This window comes from Chamaea fasciata, unplaced genomic scaffold (assembly GCF_029207755.1).
Source record: "Chamaea fasciata isolate MVZ Bird 193981 ecotype frontalis unplaced genomic scaffold, bChaFas1.0.hap1 SCAF_5, whole genome shotgun sequence".
NCBI classification, from domain to species: Eukaryota; Metazoa; Chordata; class Aves; order Passeriformes; family Sylviidae; genus Chamaea; species Chamaea fasciata.
This window is the reverse complement of record NW_027094090.1, coordinates 73090721-73105997: the sequence shown is the minus strand read 5'-3', so window position 1 is coordinate 73105997 and position 15277 is coordinate 73090721. Positions and strand designations below refer to the sequence as shown.

Genomic DNA, 15277 nt, shown 5'->3' with positions numbered 1-15277 from the left:
TTCTTTTCTGCAGGTTATACTGACCTTCCTTGATAAAAGAAACATCTTGTTAAACTAAACAAAGAAACAGTAAACACATTAGGGACGTTACATAACTGTGCAGACAGAGGTCAAGCTGTTTGCATAAGTGGGAAGAGCCTTCTTCTTAGATCCTGCCGTGCAGGAGAGAGCCACATAACCTTGGCTTTTGGTGCTGCTTATTACTAAAACATACTTTAGCTAGAAAAGAAATAACACTTGAAAAAGCCAACATTCTTCCCATTTTTGACATCTAGTGCTAAAAGCTTTACCACTATTATTAAAAGAACATTTTATGAACAAGTCATTTAAATCGTCAGAAAGCATTAGCGGTTCATGCACCTTACAACCCTATACCATAGTTATTGCTATGATTATGTTATTCAGGTAGCGCATTAAAGTAAATGAGGCTGTAAACTATATATAGTCATATCAGGAGTAGAAGTATAAAATACTGTAAGAACAATATGAAATGCTGTTTTTGCCAGACATCTATGTAATTTTCTTTTTAAATTCCCTTTGCTAAAGATTTTTCAATACTTTTCAAGTGGGTGTATTACACACACACACAAAAAAACAACACACCAGAAAAACCCCAACCAACACACGTACACATCCTTTTGTGACACAGAAGGGTTATAATGAACAAGAAAAATACGTTAACTCTACATGGCAGCAATCTTTGAAACTAAGTTTATTTAAACTACTTAATAGTTGTGATGGATTATTAAAAGTAATGCTCTGCTTGTGCATAGCAGTTAATGCTGTTTTTAACTACGAAGCACACCAGATGAAAACGCCACATCTGCCACTTTTCTTTTTTTCCTCAACATCAGGCTGACAGCAGAAAAATATAATGGCTCTCAAGGGAAACACCAAATTAAAAGCAGTTCTAAACTAATGAATTCAAAGGTGCTCTGTAGAAAATTCAGTTTGGTAACATAAAAATGAACTCAGTTTTTTAATCACGTCCCTCCATTTTACTGAATTTCATGGGTTGCCAACAAGCCTACTTAATTCTAAATCCTTTTACCTTCTGCTTCTACTTAAGGTGTGCTGCCTACAGAATACGTGCCTGTTTAATTTAGCAGTTGAGACCCTTTTTCTCCTGTCTGAGATGCTGGTTACTGTGATCACATGGAGAAATGCTGGGACAAGGCCATTGTCATCGGCTCCTGTTAGAATGACTCAAGTCAACTTTTGATTTTTGTGAAGTCTGACTACTAAAATCACAGGTTATTTAAGCAGATTATAACTATTCCTTTTATGAAACACTCTCTTCCAGTTCTATCTCCACCATGCACTGGTTTCACCAAGGTTGTCTAAATCCCACTCAGACTTTCGTTCTTTGTCTGTAAGGACACAAGGCTCAGTTGCCTTCCAAAACCGTGGGCTGACTGTGTTAGAGATGATTATAGCCACAGACCAAACCACTGGCTCTGCTTTCCTGCACTTCTGTGTAGAAGATGATGGCAGTTTAGTTGTGTGAGGGGATCTGAGCAGGCTGCAAAGGGGCTGTAGGTGCACAGTCCTGCTATTCCATGTGGTTGTGGTAAAGGGAGAGTCAGGTTTTAAGGTTTGAGCACAACAACGTTTAAACACGAAGATGCGAGAGGTTCCACCACTTTCAAGCTCAGTGTGGGTGATCGCACAGCACCTCAGTGCTTAGGTGGTTTAGGTGCAACAGCTGAGTGCTTGAGACACAGCTGAAGGGCCTGGCCAGACGGTGTGAGGGGCAGTGTCACCTTCCAGGGCCTCCTTGCAGGTGTGTGCGTGTGAGAAAGTGGAAATCCATTACAGCCAGCGCTGCGGTTTGCATGTTGCAGAGCAGTGAAACAATTTGGGATTGTCATCCAGCTCTGCGGAGGAGGGAGATTTACTGCACCCGAGTCCACCATGTGCAGATTTCTACAGTCCTGGAATGAGAGACCCCGCAGAAACTGCTTCAGCTAAGCACCAGATACATTAAAATTTTTCAATTACGTAAAGGGAAGGAGGCCCTCCTTTTTGTTAGTCCTTCTCCACCACACACAAAACAAACATGTGAGATTTATATTAGCTATTGTTAATTTTGGATAAAGCTGTTTATATGAAGAACATAGTTTTCTGCCATTAATAATAATAATAAAAACCCCACAATGCCATTTTGAAATTCTGGACATAGTTTCCCCCAATTTCAATTGCTCTCGCTCCCTGAGCATTTATCAGCTACCTGATTAGAATTTGTTTCCACACAAACCATTGATCATCAGCCTATTACTAGGCAAATGACAGTTAATTACCCACTACATTAACCACTGGGACCTGAGACCTGCTTCTGCTGCCATCAGTCAACATGATAAATGTGGCAAGTTCAGTAATGCATGGCCAGCCCTGAGCTGCCTGCTATAGTGTGAACAACCCTCAATCTCACTTCCAGGCCCAGGAAAATCTATGGCAATCTGCATAATTACAAGCTCTGGGTTAATAACAGACAAATGATTTGTTGCATCTAAACAAAGTCCTTGGAATGGGCCTGGTCTCCTGTGGCTGCCCGGGCTGCTGTTGTGCCACCGGTGTGCTTCCCACTACAACATGCACAAAACACATCTCCGACGCTGTATCCTTCCAATTTGTTGCCCTCCAATTTATGGATTCTGCATATGTGATTTTTAATCATTAAAGAACTCTTGAAGCAATATTATCTTAATTATTCTCTGCTGTAGCCGGGGAATTAGGCTTCAGATAAAATTTTCTTCTTCTGTGCACTTTCCCTGCCTCACTGGAGGCTCCATCAGTTTTCATCTACACCTGGACTCTGAAATTCTAATGATGAATTATTGCCCCTTTTCCTAAGAGGGTGAACCTTACAAGGGAACATTTTACTGAACTGTCAGCTCACAGACTGAGTGCGGAGATGCGGAAATCTGATCTAATTTACTGCAAAACGATGCATTTGTTAGACTTTCTCCTCAGTTTTGTCCAAAGATCAAGAGATCAGTCAGGAGCCACCTTCTTGTAGTCCTTTGCACAGGAGTACACGTACTCAGCTCTCCACATGCATTTTGTTTTCCTTCTTTCTTCAAACCTGTTATACAAACAACTTTCTGAAACATGAATTTTACTACTGGAGGGGAGAAATAGTTTCTTGACAGGGTCTTAAGTGGAGCTGATACACCAAGATACGGTCTCTTGCTTTGTCTATTTTATCAAAAGAGTGGAAAGGATTTAATTTCTACTAGTACTTGCAGCTGCTGGGTACCATTCTGTGCTCTATTTCCTTTTCGTCTGTGGCAAGAGAATGGTTAAACTCAGCCACATCTACTTACAGATAGTTAGACTGTGCCCTAGCTACCTCAGCAGATTAGAAAACTGAACCTTACTGATTTCACCTCGGAAGAGCAGATGAGAAAATTCTAAAGTACCAGGACAGATCTTTTCTTGTGATGATCTGAACCAACACCTGGAATTTTACATTTATTCCCTGTATATTCTCCAACAGAGATTAGAACAATCAGCCACAGCAAAAGCTTTCATTCTTAATGGATTTGAGCAGTACAGAACATCCCGCAAAGAGCTAAAATATGAAAGACACGCAGAAGCCCTTCTACAAACAAACCCAAACCTGACATTTTGAGCAGCAAAAAGTGTGATTAAGCACCAGGCTATTGATTCTTCTTTGGTAGGTTTACGAAACACAAGCCTGAAGGTTAAGTACCAAGAAATGAGAAACGGGAAAAAAGTTGAGAGAGGAAAGATAAGAAAAGCAGAAGAAAACAAGAGTGGAGAGATACACAAAAGATCTGAGACTTTGACTGGACTACACTATTCTCATGAGGCAAGTGCTTTCCAGAGGGACCCAGTTTAACCACAGAGACACCAATTTCCATCCGCTCCTACAAATTTTGGGTGAGGCTCTGAGTGAGCAGAGAAGACCCGGTTCTCATCATTGCCTAGGAAATACTCCATCACAGGACTGCACCGCTAGGCAGGAGTACTACGTGCCGAGATGAAACAGATTTGGGCCCTAATTCCCTGTCAAATTACATGGGACTTTCACAAGGTTTAGGATCTAATGCTGTTGGTTACAGCTGCTCCCACAAGCTTCCTCCTTTTTGCCGTTCTTGTTTGACAGCTGTCCTCTATAAGATCCATTGGTTTGCTACCAACAGTACTCTTCCTCTTATTATAATTTTGTATTAAAATGTTGTATGATTTGGATAAGATGCCTGGGTTTCCAGCAGGAGGACAAAATATCTGTTTGCACAACAGAAAATGAAGGGGAAACAAACCGTCTTAAGATAGAGAAATGACAAAGCAGACATTAAATGGAATTTCTCCTGTGGTGCAGTAATTACAGATAGTTTTATATGGTTTCAAACTATTTGTTCTCTTCATATTCACTACGGGGTTAGCTAGGTTCATTAGGGAAAAAATAAATATATATATTTAGGACCCGAGTTCTAAACCTGCCTTCACCACTAACTGAGTGGGTCACCTTGGCAACTCACTTAATTTTGGTCTCAATTTATTCCTTACAAGGAGGTGAGACCTAATCTTCCCATTCTAATATCCCTGCTAGATACTGCTTCTATAAAAAATTGAAATACTGCTTTCAAACCTCAGTTTCACAGTGCATGAGGGATCAAAATAATACACACACATGGTTTTAAATGTAATCAGACATTTACTGAAATAGACAATCAGCTTTTTTTCCCCTTAGTAGGTTTGTGCATTATTCAGGATTTCAATTCAAGTTAGATGCACTGAAGGACAGAATTTGGCCCTTAGCAAATACTTCAGACAACATAAGATGCTATTTGGAGAAGCATAAAACCACATTAAAGAATCTAAAATTCTTTAATGAGAGAGACAAAAAAATTATCTAAGGATCTAGATTACAAAGTACATTGAAAAGCACAGTTTTGAGAACATGTAAATTTTACATGCTGAGAATTATTTAGATTATTAGACAGAGATTTCTTTAGAAGTCACATTTCGAAGTGACTTTGGGACACAAGTACAACTGGCTTTAAATAGCCTATATTTTCTTACTTCCCACAAGGTATTTTTGAAAATCCTCCCTGTCAAATTTTAGAGAAAACGAAGCAGGTAAATCTGTCCCACATGAATTTTCATGAATGCCTGGAAAACTTCCTTCACTCCCACCCATCCTCCCTTCCCTGGAACAGTTTTCTTAATGCTCATTGAAAATTAAAAATGCTTCCAGCCAAGGGAAGAGGAGAAGCTGCCCCACTTTGCCTACTGAGGTTAAACCACACAAGAAACAAGAGCAGAGGGTTCCCACTGACCCTGCTCATCCACAGCCCTCCTGGCTGCACCCACTGCTATCCAGCAAAAGATTTTTGGTGCCTCTACTTGAATTAACTCTGGCTCAATAATCAGAGACTACACAGAAAGAAAAGAAAAAGCTGGGGAACAAACTGACCACAGGAGAAAATGGACACTTTTGAAACAGTCCTGGATTCTGTCCTCTATCCTCAGAGCTGCTTGTACGTGTTTCTCTAAGCCCTTTCTTTTAAAATCTTTTATTGATAAAACTGGGGTGGTTAAAGAGGGAATCACAACTAAATTGTAGGACAGAGTACTCAACAAATCGAAGCCAGTGGCCTCCAAGTTAGATTTCCAACAATTTTCCCATCTCCAGGTGGTGAGGTGGACAAGCTTCTACAAGAGCTCGACTGTCTGGGCGCTGAATTATTTCAGGAAATGTAAAACTGCAAGTGTCATAACATAGGAGCAGTTAGAAAACATGGTTTAGGTGTTTATCCAGATTAGGTTAAAACCTTGTTCCAAATTTTAGATACTGCAAAAGAGGTGAAGAGTGAGAAAAGTCAAACAAAACAGCCCAGTTGGTTTAAGCATGTTAAGCAAGGCATTCAGATACAATTGCTGAAGCATGCTTAAATGTCTGCTAAAATCAAAGGCTGATTCAGTGTCTGCCTTGTTTGGCAATGCTACGAAAATAGGGTTAGTTTTGCCAAATCTGAGCTGAGAAACCTTTTCACTTTAGTCTCCTTCATTTTCTTTTGAAAGCAAACTCGGGGACTGAAGGATTAACTGGATGTTGGAAGTACTCCGATACTCCTAACCTTGTTTGTGAGGATGCCCAGTGTGTTTCCACCTGGAAACATGTCTTTTAATCAAGTCACAAATTTGTTCCTTTTTAAATTTTCTTTAACCACTCTGACCGACTTAGCTGAGGGTCAGCTGTGGAGATTCTCTAAGGCCTGCACTGCTAAAAATTTGAGTTGGTAGCTGGATCTCAGGTAGGCAAGGATGTGACAGCAGGGCATGGCTGTAGCCTCAGAGCACAGTCACACTCTGCTGTGTGTCAATGTGTTTAGCTGTCACCTTTAGCTCACCTGCATGTGTAAATCCCATCTGGCACCATCAGGCCACGAGTGACCTTGAGCACATGTGTGTCTGCAGCTCGACTGATGCCTTAACTTTTATCTTTCATGTTTTTCACATTCTGTGCTGCCTAGGGGTGCAGTTCTGAGCCTCATATTAAGTGTTAGTTAGCTCTCTTCACAGAGTAGGGAGACAAAACAAATCCTTTTCCTGATGAAGACCAAGGACAACTTTCAGGCCCTAAAGCACAAACAACAGTGACTGAAGGGAGAAACAAGAAGGATGGGACCTCACAACATGAAGCTGTAACTGAACAATTAAACCCCTGTATGCAAATGGACCAAAATTTATAAAAATGTAAGACTTTGTGACCAGTCAGCCATTTTGTGACCATTCTTAGCCCACCCTGGGTGTAGCCCTGGTCAGGCCCTGTCCTGCCCAAGGTGTACTCTAAAGGCCTTGCAATAAATACCTACTCTATTCTCTAGCTCTGTCCAGTCTCTATTTCAGGTCAGCTTTCCCAAGGCATCAAGTTTTTTTTTGTTTTTTTTTTTTGGTTGGTTGGTTAGTTGGTTTTTTGTTTTGTTTTGGGTTTTGTTTGTTTTGTTTTGTTGGTTGGGGTTGTTTGTTTTTTTTTTTTTTTTTTTAGTGAATAAAGTCTACCTAGACCTGCCTACTGAAGGAAGGAGGTGCAAATCTCTCTCAGGTGAAGCTGCTTCTCCTCACCTCCTCCTAATCTATACAACTATGGTAGAAGAAAGTCATTGTGTGCAAACTGAAGTCCAACAGTTAATGCAGAGGGGTTTTTTTTGCCTTTCTGTACCTGGACTGTATGTACTGCTTTCATCACTGTGGGTTGTAATTTAATGTAGATTTCCAGTTTGTTCCATCTGCTTACACCAAACTATTTGCTGAACTCTGTCCTTCATCTGCTGATGATCATGAAACCAAGCCTTTTTTTTTTCCTCTGAAGACTGAATGAAAGAATTCTTTATGCAAAGCTAATGTGGATGAATTCCATTTTCAAACACCTCTAAACCAGATATTCAAAACAAAATATAGATTTACTTCTATATCCTTCCCTAATTAGATTATTTGTGTCCTGGGAAACAATCTAAGCTTTCATTTCAAGTAAGTATTACCAGCCTTAATTTTGTCTGGAAAAATTTGAAGCATGACCAGACATTATGGATGTAATACCACTTTTCTAAAGCTCTAGTTTGAAAAAGCTCTGGGAGGTGGGAATTTTGTTGTTCGGTCAATGGAGTGTTAACTCCAAAGCCTAAATCACACAACTTTAAAAAACCTTTTTCATCTTAGGAGCAAATGTAGCTACATCGTTTATGTCACAGTCTGCTACCCTGTCCCTTCAGTCATGCAGTCAGATCATCAAACTTTCAGTTTAAAGCTAAAATGCAATTTTAAGGAGCATTCTGGCCAAATTTACTGTCTGCTTTTAATCAAGTCACAAATTTGTTTCATTTTAAATTTTCTTTAACCACTCTGATTGACTCAAATGAAAAACAGGGATGATTGTGCACGGTGCACAATGATCTATGTCTGATATTGTGGAAATAAATTCAAGTTAAAAATGACCTCCCAATGCACTCAGGGCTCTGCTTTGCACCACCACTCATGCATCGTGACATTCTTAAACTTCTACCAGTAAAGTCAACATCAATATTACATCCATTTCTACAAAGCAACCATATAAACTTCATCTTTCTACACATGCTTTACTTTAAATCATGCATATAAATCCATCTACACGCACAGGCTGAATCTAAAAATTTGCAGATACTCAGCTGACGTATTTTCATTGTCAAACTCAGGCAACTTAAAGTCAAATTTAATGCTCTAACTCACATAAGAGTGAGACTGCAATATCCCAAGCTGGTTCCCAGCCTGGGGTAGGTCTAACTGGCTCAGACAAAGTGCTGTGGCTGTGCAGTGCTGTGCTGGGAGGCTCATGGCCCTGCTAAGGAGGCACTTGTCACTTAGGTATGTCTGTTGCCACATTGTTACCAGACCTGGAAGCTGTTTACAGCTTTGTGCTATGTCCTGCACCATGTGGATGTCACTCAGGGCTGGACCTGTACCTTTCAGTCATGATAAAGCATTGCGGAACTCTTGTTTCCCACCTGCCCTCCTGTCTCCTCACCTGAAGGACTGATCTCAGGGGTGGTTCACTGATTTCTTTGACAGGAATGGGATGGAGGGGAGGGACCCTCAGGCAAGATGACTTTCACCATGCCCATGCTTTCACAAGCCTCGTGGGTGCTGCTCCATGCAGCAGCCACCAGTCCTTGTGGCAGCATCATGCACCTGATGTCCCAGGGTGCAGGAGACTTGCAGTCCCTCCTAGGAGGGAACCAGTGTCCCCTGCAACAAGGATGTGATGAGTTTGTCACTTGCAACTTCCACGGGGCTGCAGGGGAAGCAGAAACCCACAGAGGTGCTACTAAGGTGCACTTCAAATTCATCCACCCACAAAGGGAAGAAGGGATCTAGGAAGAAAGGAACCAAAATAAACAGAAAGCCCCAAATGAGCAGTGGCCAAGCTTCCATCATTTCCCTACACTGCTATTGTTTCTCCATTGGCTAAGGAGCAAAGGTCTAAGTGGTGCATATGCAGTTTGCCCCTGGTGATGGGGGAAGGGAAGAAAATTAAGGTACAAATATATAATTAGCTGCCTAATGTGGGGGACATAAAACATAGACATTTTTCATTCTGCCCAAGAGGTGACTGAGAATGTAGAATCTCTGGGTGAGAAATCAATGCACAGACTGTCAGGTAAATACATATTGAAATATAAGTGTGGAGTAAGTTAATAGTTCTGTGAGGTCATGTAATGAAGTCTATAGTTCTTTCATCAGCACTGTGAACAGTGCAGTTACTGTGTTCCTCCCCTGGTGTAATAGCAAAGACGGTTGCTAGACTCTGAAAATAAATTATGCCATGCTTTATTAAATGGTAAACAGCTGTTCCAGCCACAATACAGCACATGCTAATTGAAGAATGCCTTAAGCAGTCCTATAATAAAAAGCTTTTAAGGGTTGGAGAGAAAAAAAACAGCCAGCATCATGACAGACTTACTATCATGGGTTCCCTTAGTTAAAATTCAACACATGGGTCATTCAAGGTGAGAAGTATATTCTGGGAGAAGATCTACAGTAATGAACATTTAAGAATCATTAGCAGGCTCTTTCATGCCACTATGCTGTAGGCAAAGACAGACGTGCTTAGGTAAGAAGTACAGCCACAAGGTTCACATCATGTTTCCATGTCTTGTTTTGCTGAGAGATATGTATCCAGGAATACAACAAATGTGCCAGGAGAATTGCACTTTCTGAGGTGGTGATCCCCAGCTCAGAAACATCAATGCTCATGGGAATCACCCTGGAGACCTGGGCAGAGAAAGAGAGCTATGGCATGAGCTGTAAAAGAACCCACAGAGAGAAGAGAGACGATGATACACGGCATGGTGAGCCCCAAAGTGGCAACATTTCCTAAGCAGGTGTGTCACTGTCCCTTTGCAGAGCTCTGGTCCCTTGTGCCAGCCTGGTTCTGTCGAGATGAAGAGAGGGGCTACCAGGAATGCCAAGGTACAGTTTTTTTTTTTTTTTTTTTTTTTTTTTTTTTTTTTTTTAAGAGGTCGCTGCTGATCCCTGCAGTACCTTTCTAAGCAGCCTTGTGCAAATATCCCCGCTTTGCACCTCAATTTTCCCATCTTTACCTTGCATTAAAAGAACTGGAAGCCTGGTGTACAAAAGTCCCTTAAGAGTCCTGAATGATAGGTACTATGAAAAATATAAATGTATTTATAGCAGCTACTAACTGACATCAGCATTTGCCCAAGAATGACATTCAGATATATGGCAGTCAGACTACCAGACACCTGCTTTCAGGGAAATTGCCCACAGAGCCAAACTAGATGTGCGTGCGTGTTCATGGGTGTAAGTGTACGTGCAAAATAAAAACAGCAAAAAGAATTTCACAGGAGAGAATAATAAGGAAAAGAGCCATGTTTTCCCCACTACACAACACAATAATTCCTCATCCTGTCTGTGGGTTCTCTCCTTTCTCAAAAAACACTGTAAGATGAGTGCTGCATGGTGAGCAAGATGATTTTTTTTTTTTAATGTTTGCAATAAGGAAAGTGCTTGGAAATGAGGAACAAAGGATATGCGTCAATCCATTAGATAGCATGCAAATATTTCATTCTGCTTATACAAATCATATGATGCGCTTGCAAATTCCTGCAACAAAGCACTGGTTTAATGGAACTGCTCTTCCTATAGAAATGGAAACAGGTAAAGTTTTCCTTCATTGGACTGTGTGAGCTTTTCCTTTATAAATAAAAGCTGCAGTATCTAAGGTATTTCCTTTGTTGTGTCACCTTTAGGACTTACTATTTGAAGTATTCCATTGAAATGGCTACGCTCTGTGCAGTGTTCAGAATTTTAAGTAAAACCTTAAACAGTTACAAATCAAAGCACGGGGGTACTTTGAAGAAGCACGTACACTATATACATTGCATTCTGCATGCACATGCATTGTTGGCATCTATATATCATCAACACGTTTGCCAAAAAACATTACAGCTATGGGGAAAATATTTCAAGAAAAAAATGAACATTAAAAAAATAATATAATTTCCAAAACTCAGATTTCAGCATCTTTAGGGCTGGTTCTACATGTATGCTTTTGAAATATGGCAGATCCTAAGAGAAATCACCATGACATTTTTTCTGACATTAACCAAGTTGTTTTGATAAATATTTCACTACAATAAGAAGATACATTAATTAAATAATTATAAAAATGATTTTTTCCACATGTATTTATTAAATATATTAGGTATTAAGGTATCGACAATTTACACCTGCATCTTGTTTCATAGCTTCTTCCTCACTCTCTGCAATTTTTGTTCCTCTTCTAAAAAGAATGCTTGAGGAAATTCTGTGCTGTCTCACTCAAATTTATAATTAATGTAGCAGAAAATTATATTTCTAATTAAATAAAACTGAGCATGAATTGAGGCAAATGCTTGAAGCATTATAAACAGTACAAACTCGGGAGATGAACAAAATCACAAACAATGAGCAGGTAATGTAACTGCATATATTAGAAACATCTCAATTATTACATCCACAAAGGCAGAACCTAAAAAGCTGCATTTCATAAGAAGGTGTCATGTTGACATATATTGCTCATTAAAAAAGGTGCCGTTTGTATATGGGTTACTGTTCTTCATATGCATGAATACTGGTAACACTTTGTGGGAAAGGAAAGCCCTTGAGATTTCATGTAGTTTGAATATTTAATGTAACAATAGTTTGCTCCCTAATAAAGAAAGGAAAGAAATTTGGGAGACGAGGACATAGATTTGCCTATTTATTACGTTGTGCTGACTGCAGCTGGGTATCGGCACCCCCCGTACACCTCTCCAGATCTGCTGTTAAAATTAGTGACTGCTCAGAGGCTGCTCTTTAACCAAAACCACGGAGACTACAGAGGAGATACTCCCCGCTTCCCTTTTTTAAGCAGAAAATAGCAGGAGGTGTATGTAATATTTGTATATTATATATATGTGTGTGTGTGTGTACTAACTTACTAGTTATCTCTGCTTACACCCCGGCTGTCAGGAAACTGTCAGCTGTACAGGCGATAAGGTGGGCAGTTTAAAGAAGATACCGAAGCCTTAAGCTTCTTAATGTGCCACGAATCAATCCCATGAAAGCAAACAACTTGAAAAAGGGGTTATGCGTGTTTACGAAATCTCTCGGCTCCCCTCTTCGTGGCTGGCGCTGGAGTTTTCTCACCCTGGTGACCCCTGAAGTGGCCTGCAGGGACTGTGGAATGAGGCTGTTCCAGGAGGCAGCTCACTAATTGGGAAGTTGGTCGGGGGGAGAGGAACCCCTCTTTACCGCGTTAAGCGCCCAAACCAAGCATGACCAGACTGACGCGGCCAAATCGCCGTCTGGAGGTTGCTCCACACCAGCAGCAGGGCTTTTCACACCTGATGGGGCTCCATCTCCATCAAGTTGTGTTAGGAGAGGGATGTGTTACAGGGTGGGAGCCCACGCCCCGTGCCAGCGGTGCCCGTGCCGGGGAGTTGCTGCTCCCCAGCTTTCCTGAAGGAAGCAAACATGCCCGGGCAGTGGAGGCATGCCTTGCCAGAGGCAGGAGTTGACGGCTTCCATCTCACAGCCCACCTTCATCTCCCCTCCAGAAGATCAGGATTGTTCTTCTCAGTTAGAGGAATTAATTCTTTGTGCTGAATGGGCACGTGCAAAAGTACTCTGGAAAGGAGGGTATCTGAGGGCTCCTGCCTTTGTTCAAAGACTCCCAAAACATGGGGAGTTTTAGCGATGCTTTGGACTCCAGCCATCAATTCCCGAGTGCTCCCAGCTGCCCTGCAGAACTGGAAAGGCACAAGCCTTCCTTGGAGAGGAACAGAGACTGAAGAGGGGGGGATTCAGAACACAAAGGGCTGTAAAATGGTGAATTCTTGGGCTTTTCAATCATGGTGGGCTCCCTGTCTTCTACACTCCTGAAAATCCCCCTCATCAGCAGTTTGATCAAGGTGACAGAGACAGTCTGGGACTTAATCCCATCTAGGATTAAAACTCAACAGTTCCTGCCCCACGGTCCTCAGCATGCATCTACTTTAAAAGAGAAAAGTTCTTATTTTTCCATACTGTCAGGAGATGCGGCCACAATGTGGTCAAGGTTGTCTCGTCAATTTATCTGTTATTTATGTAGAGCAGGGGCGTCCTAAACTGCACTGAGGTAAAATTTAAGCTGAGGAGGAAATATAGCAGGATGGGAGTTGTCAGCCTCTGAAATTCAGTGGAGACACTCACAGGCAAACGTTTAGGGGGATATAATAAAAGCTCTAGTAAATTTTTTCCTAAACAGCATATATTGTTATATGATGATATGAAAGCAGGCTCTATAGGTCTATCAAATCCAGACTTTATTTCTCGTCATATTCTACTTCAGATTTAAAGAAGGTCTGCACAAAGTCAGGGGATAGCAAGATAACATGATTCAGGGGAAAAAAAATAAAGGCATTATATGGAGAGTATTTCCATATTTACTTTGAAATTTCTTGGGAAACCTGAGCTAGCTTTTGTTTTTTTCAGGAATAAAAAACTAACAGACAAACCAAACCCACATCAGACCTGACATGTCTACTACTTTACATAAGTCTCTTTTCCCCTGAAACTTAGGGAACCTTCTGTGAGAAATATCTATCTGTGGCTTTAATATGGATTTTTTTTGATAGAAATATGAAGAGAGAACAGTAGAGGAAAAATCTCAAAAGCATCAGCAAAAATCATTACATGAGAGATGGCATCTAGCTGCAGATCACATATGCTGTATATATTGTTCTACACTCTGCCTTTCACGTATTTTTAAATGGGGCTCATCAAGTTACGTCTCAGACATGACAAGAGATAACTGCAGAGATTGGGATGAAATCTTCCTCCACCTGCAATGTCCCTAACCCCAGAAAATCTTGACAAACTCAGCAAAAGTTGTCTCACTCTGTTTCACCACCCTCCTTCTCAAACCGGCTCCTCTGCTCCTGTTGCTAGACACCAGATATGGCAGATTAAAACAGAATGGCAAAGCCAGCATTCCTGGGCATCACTCTGGGGAAGGCAAAACGGGGATTTTGTTTGGTTTCTCCTGCTGCTGTGACTCTGAGGCCCTGAGGATGCGCTGATACTCCAGCTCATCCCTTGCCTGCCTGTTGCAGCAGTGAGCAGCAAGCGCTGCTGTGAGCATATCCAGGCTGCAGTCATGGGAAGGGATGGGAGAGCAGAAAGTGTGAATGAAGCAATCCTGCTCCACTGAGGTGCCCGTGCAGGTAAACGCTTCCTGCTCTGGACTCTCCCTGTGATATCCCAGTCTTGCTCTAAGGCTGGGGCAGGCTGCTGAAGTCAAGGAAGTGTGTAACTGCCACAGTTTGAGGGACGGGGGAGAGGCAGATTGAATTGGTCACAGTATTTCATGTGCTCTGCCAACACAGCAGCCCCCTGGCCCTCCCTGTTGCACTGTGTCTGTGGCTATGCATCTTCCCATTTGTGCATCTCTGTGTGTGTTTCTGGAAGGCAACACCTCTGTCGTGGAGCAATAGAGGAAGGTTCTTAAAAATAAAAGTGCTGTTCAAATATATGCAAGCCAGCAATGTGGGAGAAGGCATCCTTGGGAGGAGAGACATGGATGACTCTGGACATTTTCGTGCCCTTCCTCCAAACTTGAGGTCACCCCGAGTTTGTGACCATATCTCCCCCTCCCTGGGGAAATATACCTTGCCACAGCTGCAGCAAAGTCCAGTCAGATCTGTCCTGGCACCTGTACCAGCCACTGTTGCTCCATAAAGCATCTGTAAAATATTCCACAGACACACAATCCCATGCATGCTACCCACCCATAACCTTAGAAGGGGAGAAGTCCGGCAGCACTGAAAGAGGATTCTCTATTTTCCTGCACGCTTTGTGTCAGTGTAGAGAAGATTTTAGATGCTGTCCAACCAGAATGGAGCTACTACTTCTCCAAGCCATTGCTAGTGACCTGACTGAAGCACAGTTAACATTTTCAGTACCCCATCTCCAGTACTGTAAACCTCAATTCCAAAATACACCCATTAGAGAAACAGGAAGTAGTGAAGATCACAGAGGCGCCTAACTCAGTGTTTTCCATCCTGTTTCTGCCAGCAAAATATAGGCTATTAGATAAAATGCTAACTTGGATTGCAGATCTTTTATTTATTCCTCCCTACAACTCTCCAGTCCTTTGTCTGTTCCTACCTCATTCTATTCATCTTACCTCCTTTTTATTGCTATTTCTTTTATTGCTACCTTTCTCTATTATTCAGGCTTTTTTGTT

At 41.5% G+C, this 15277-nt stretch overlaps 1 protein-coding gene across 5 annotated transcripts in view; it reads right to left on the bottom strand.

Annotated features, from left to right (window-relative positions):
- LMO3 (LIM domain only 3) overlaps positions 1 to 15277 on the bottom strand; it is a 61208-nt gene that overhangs the window by 13491 nt on the left and 32440 nt on the right. The gene's annotated exons all lie outside the window — the stretch shown is intronic.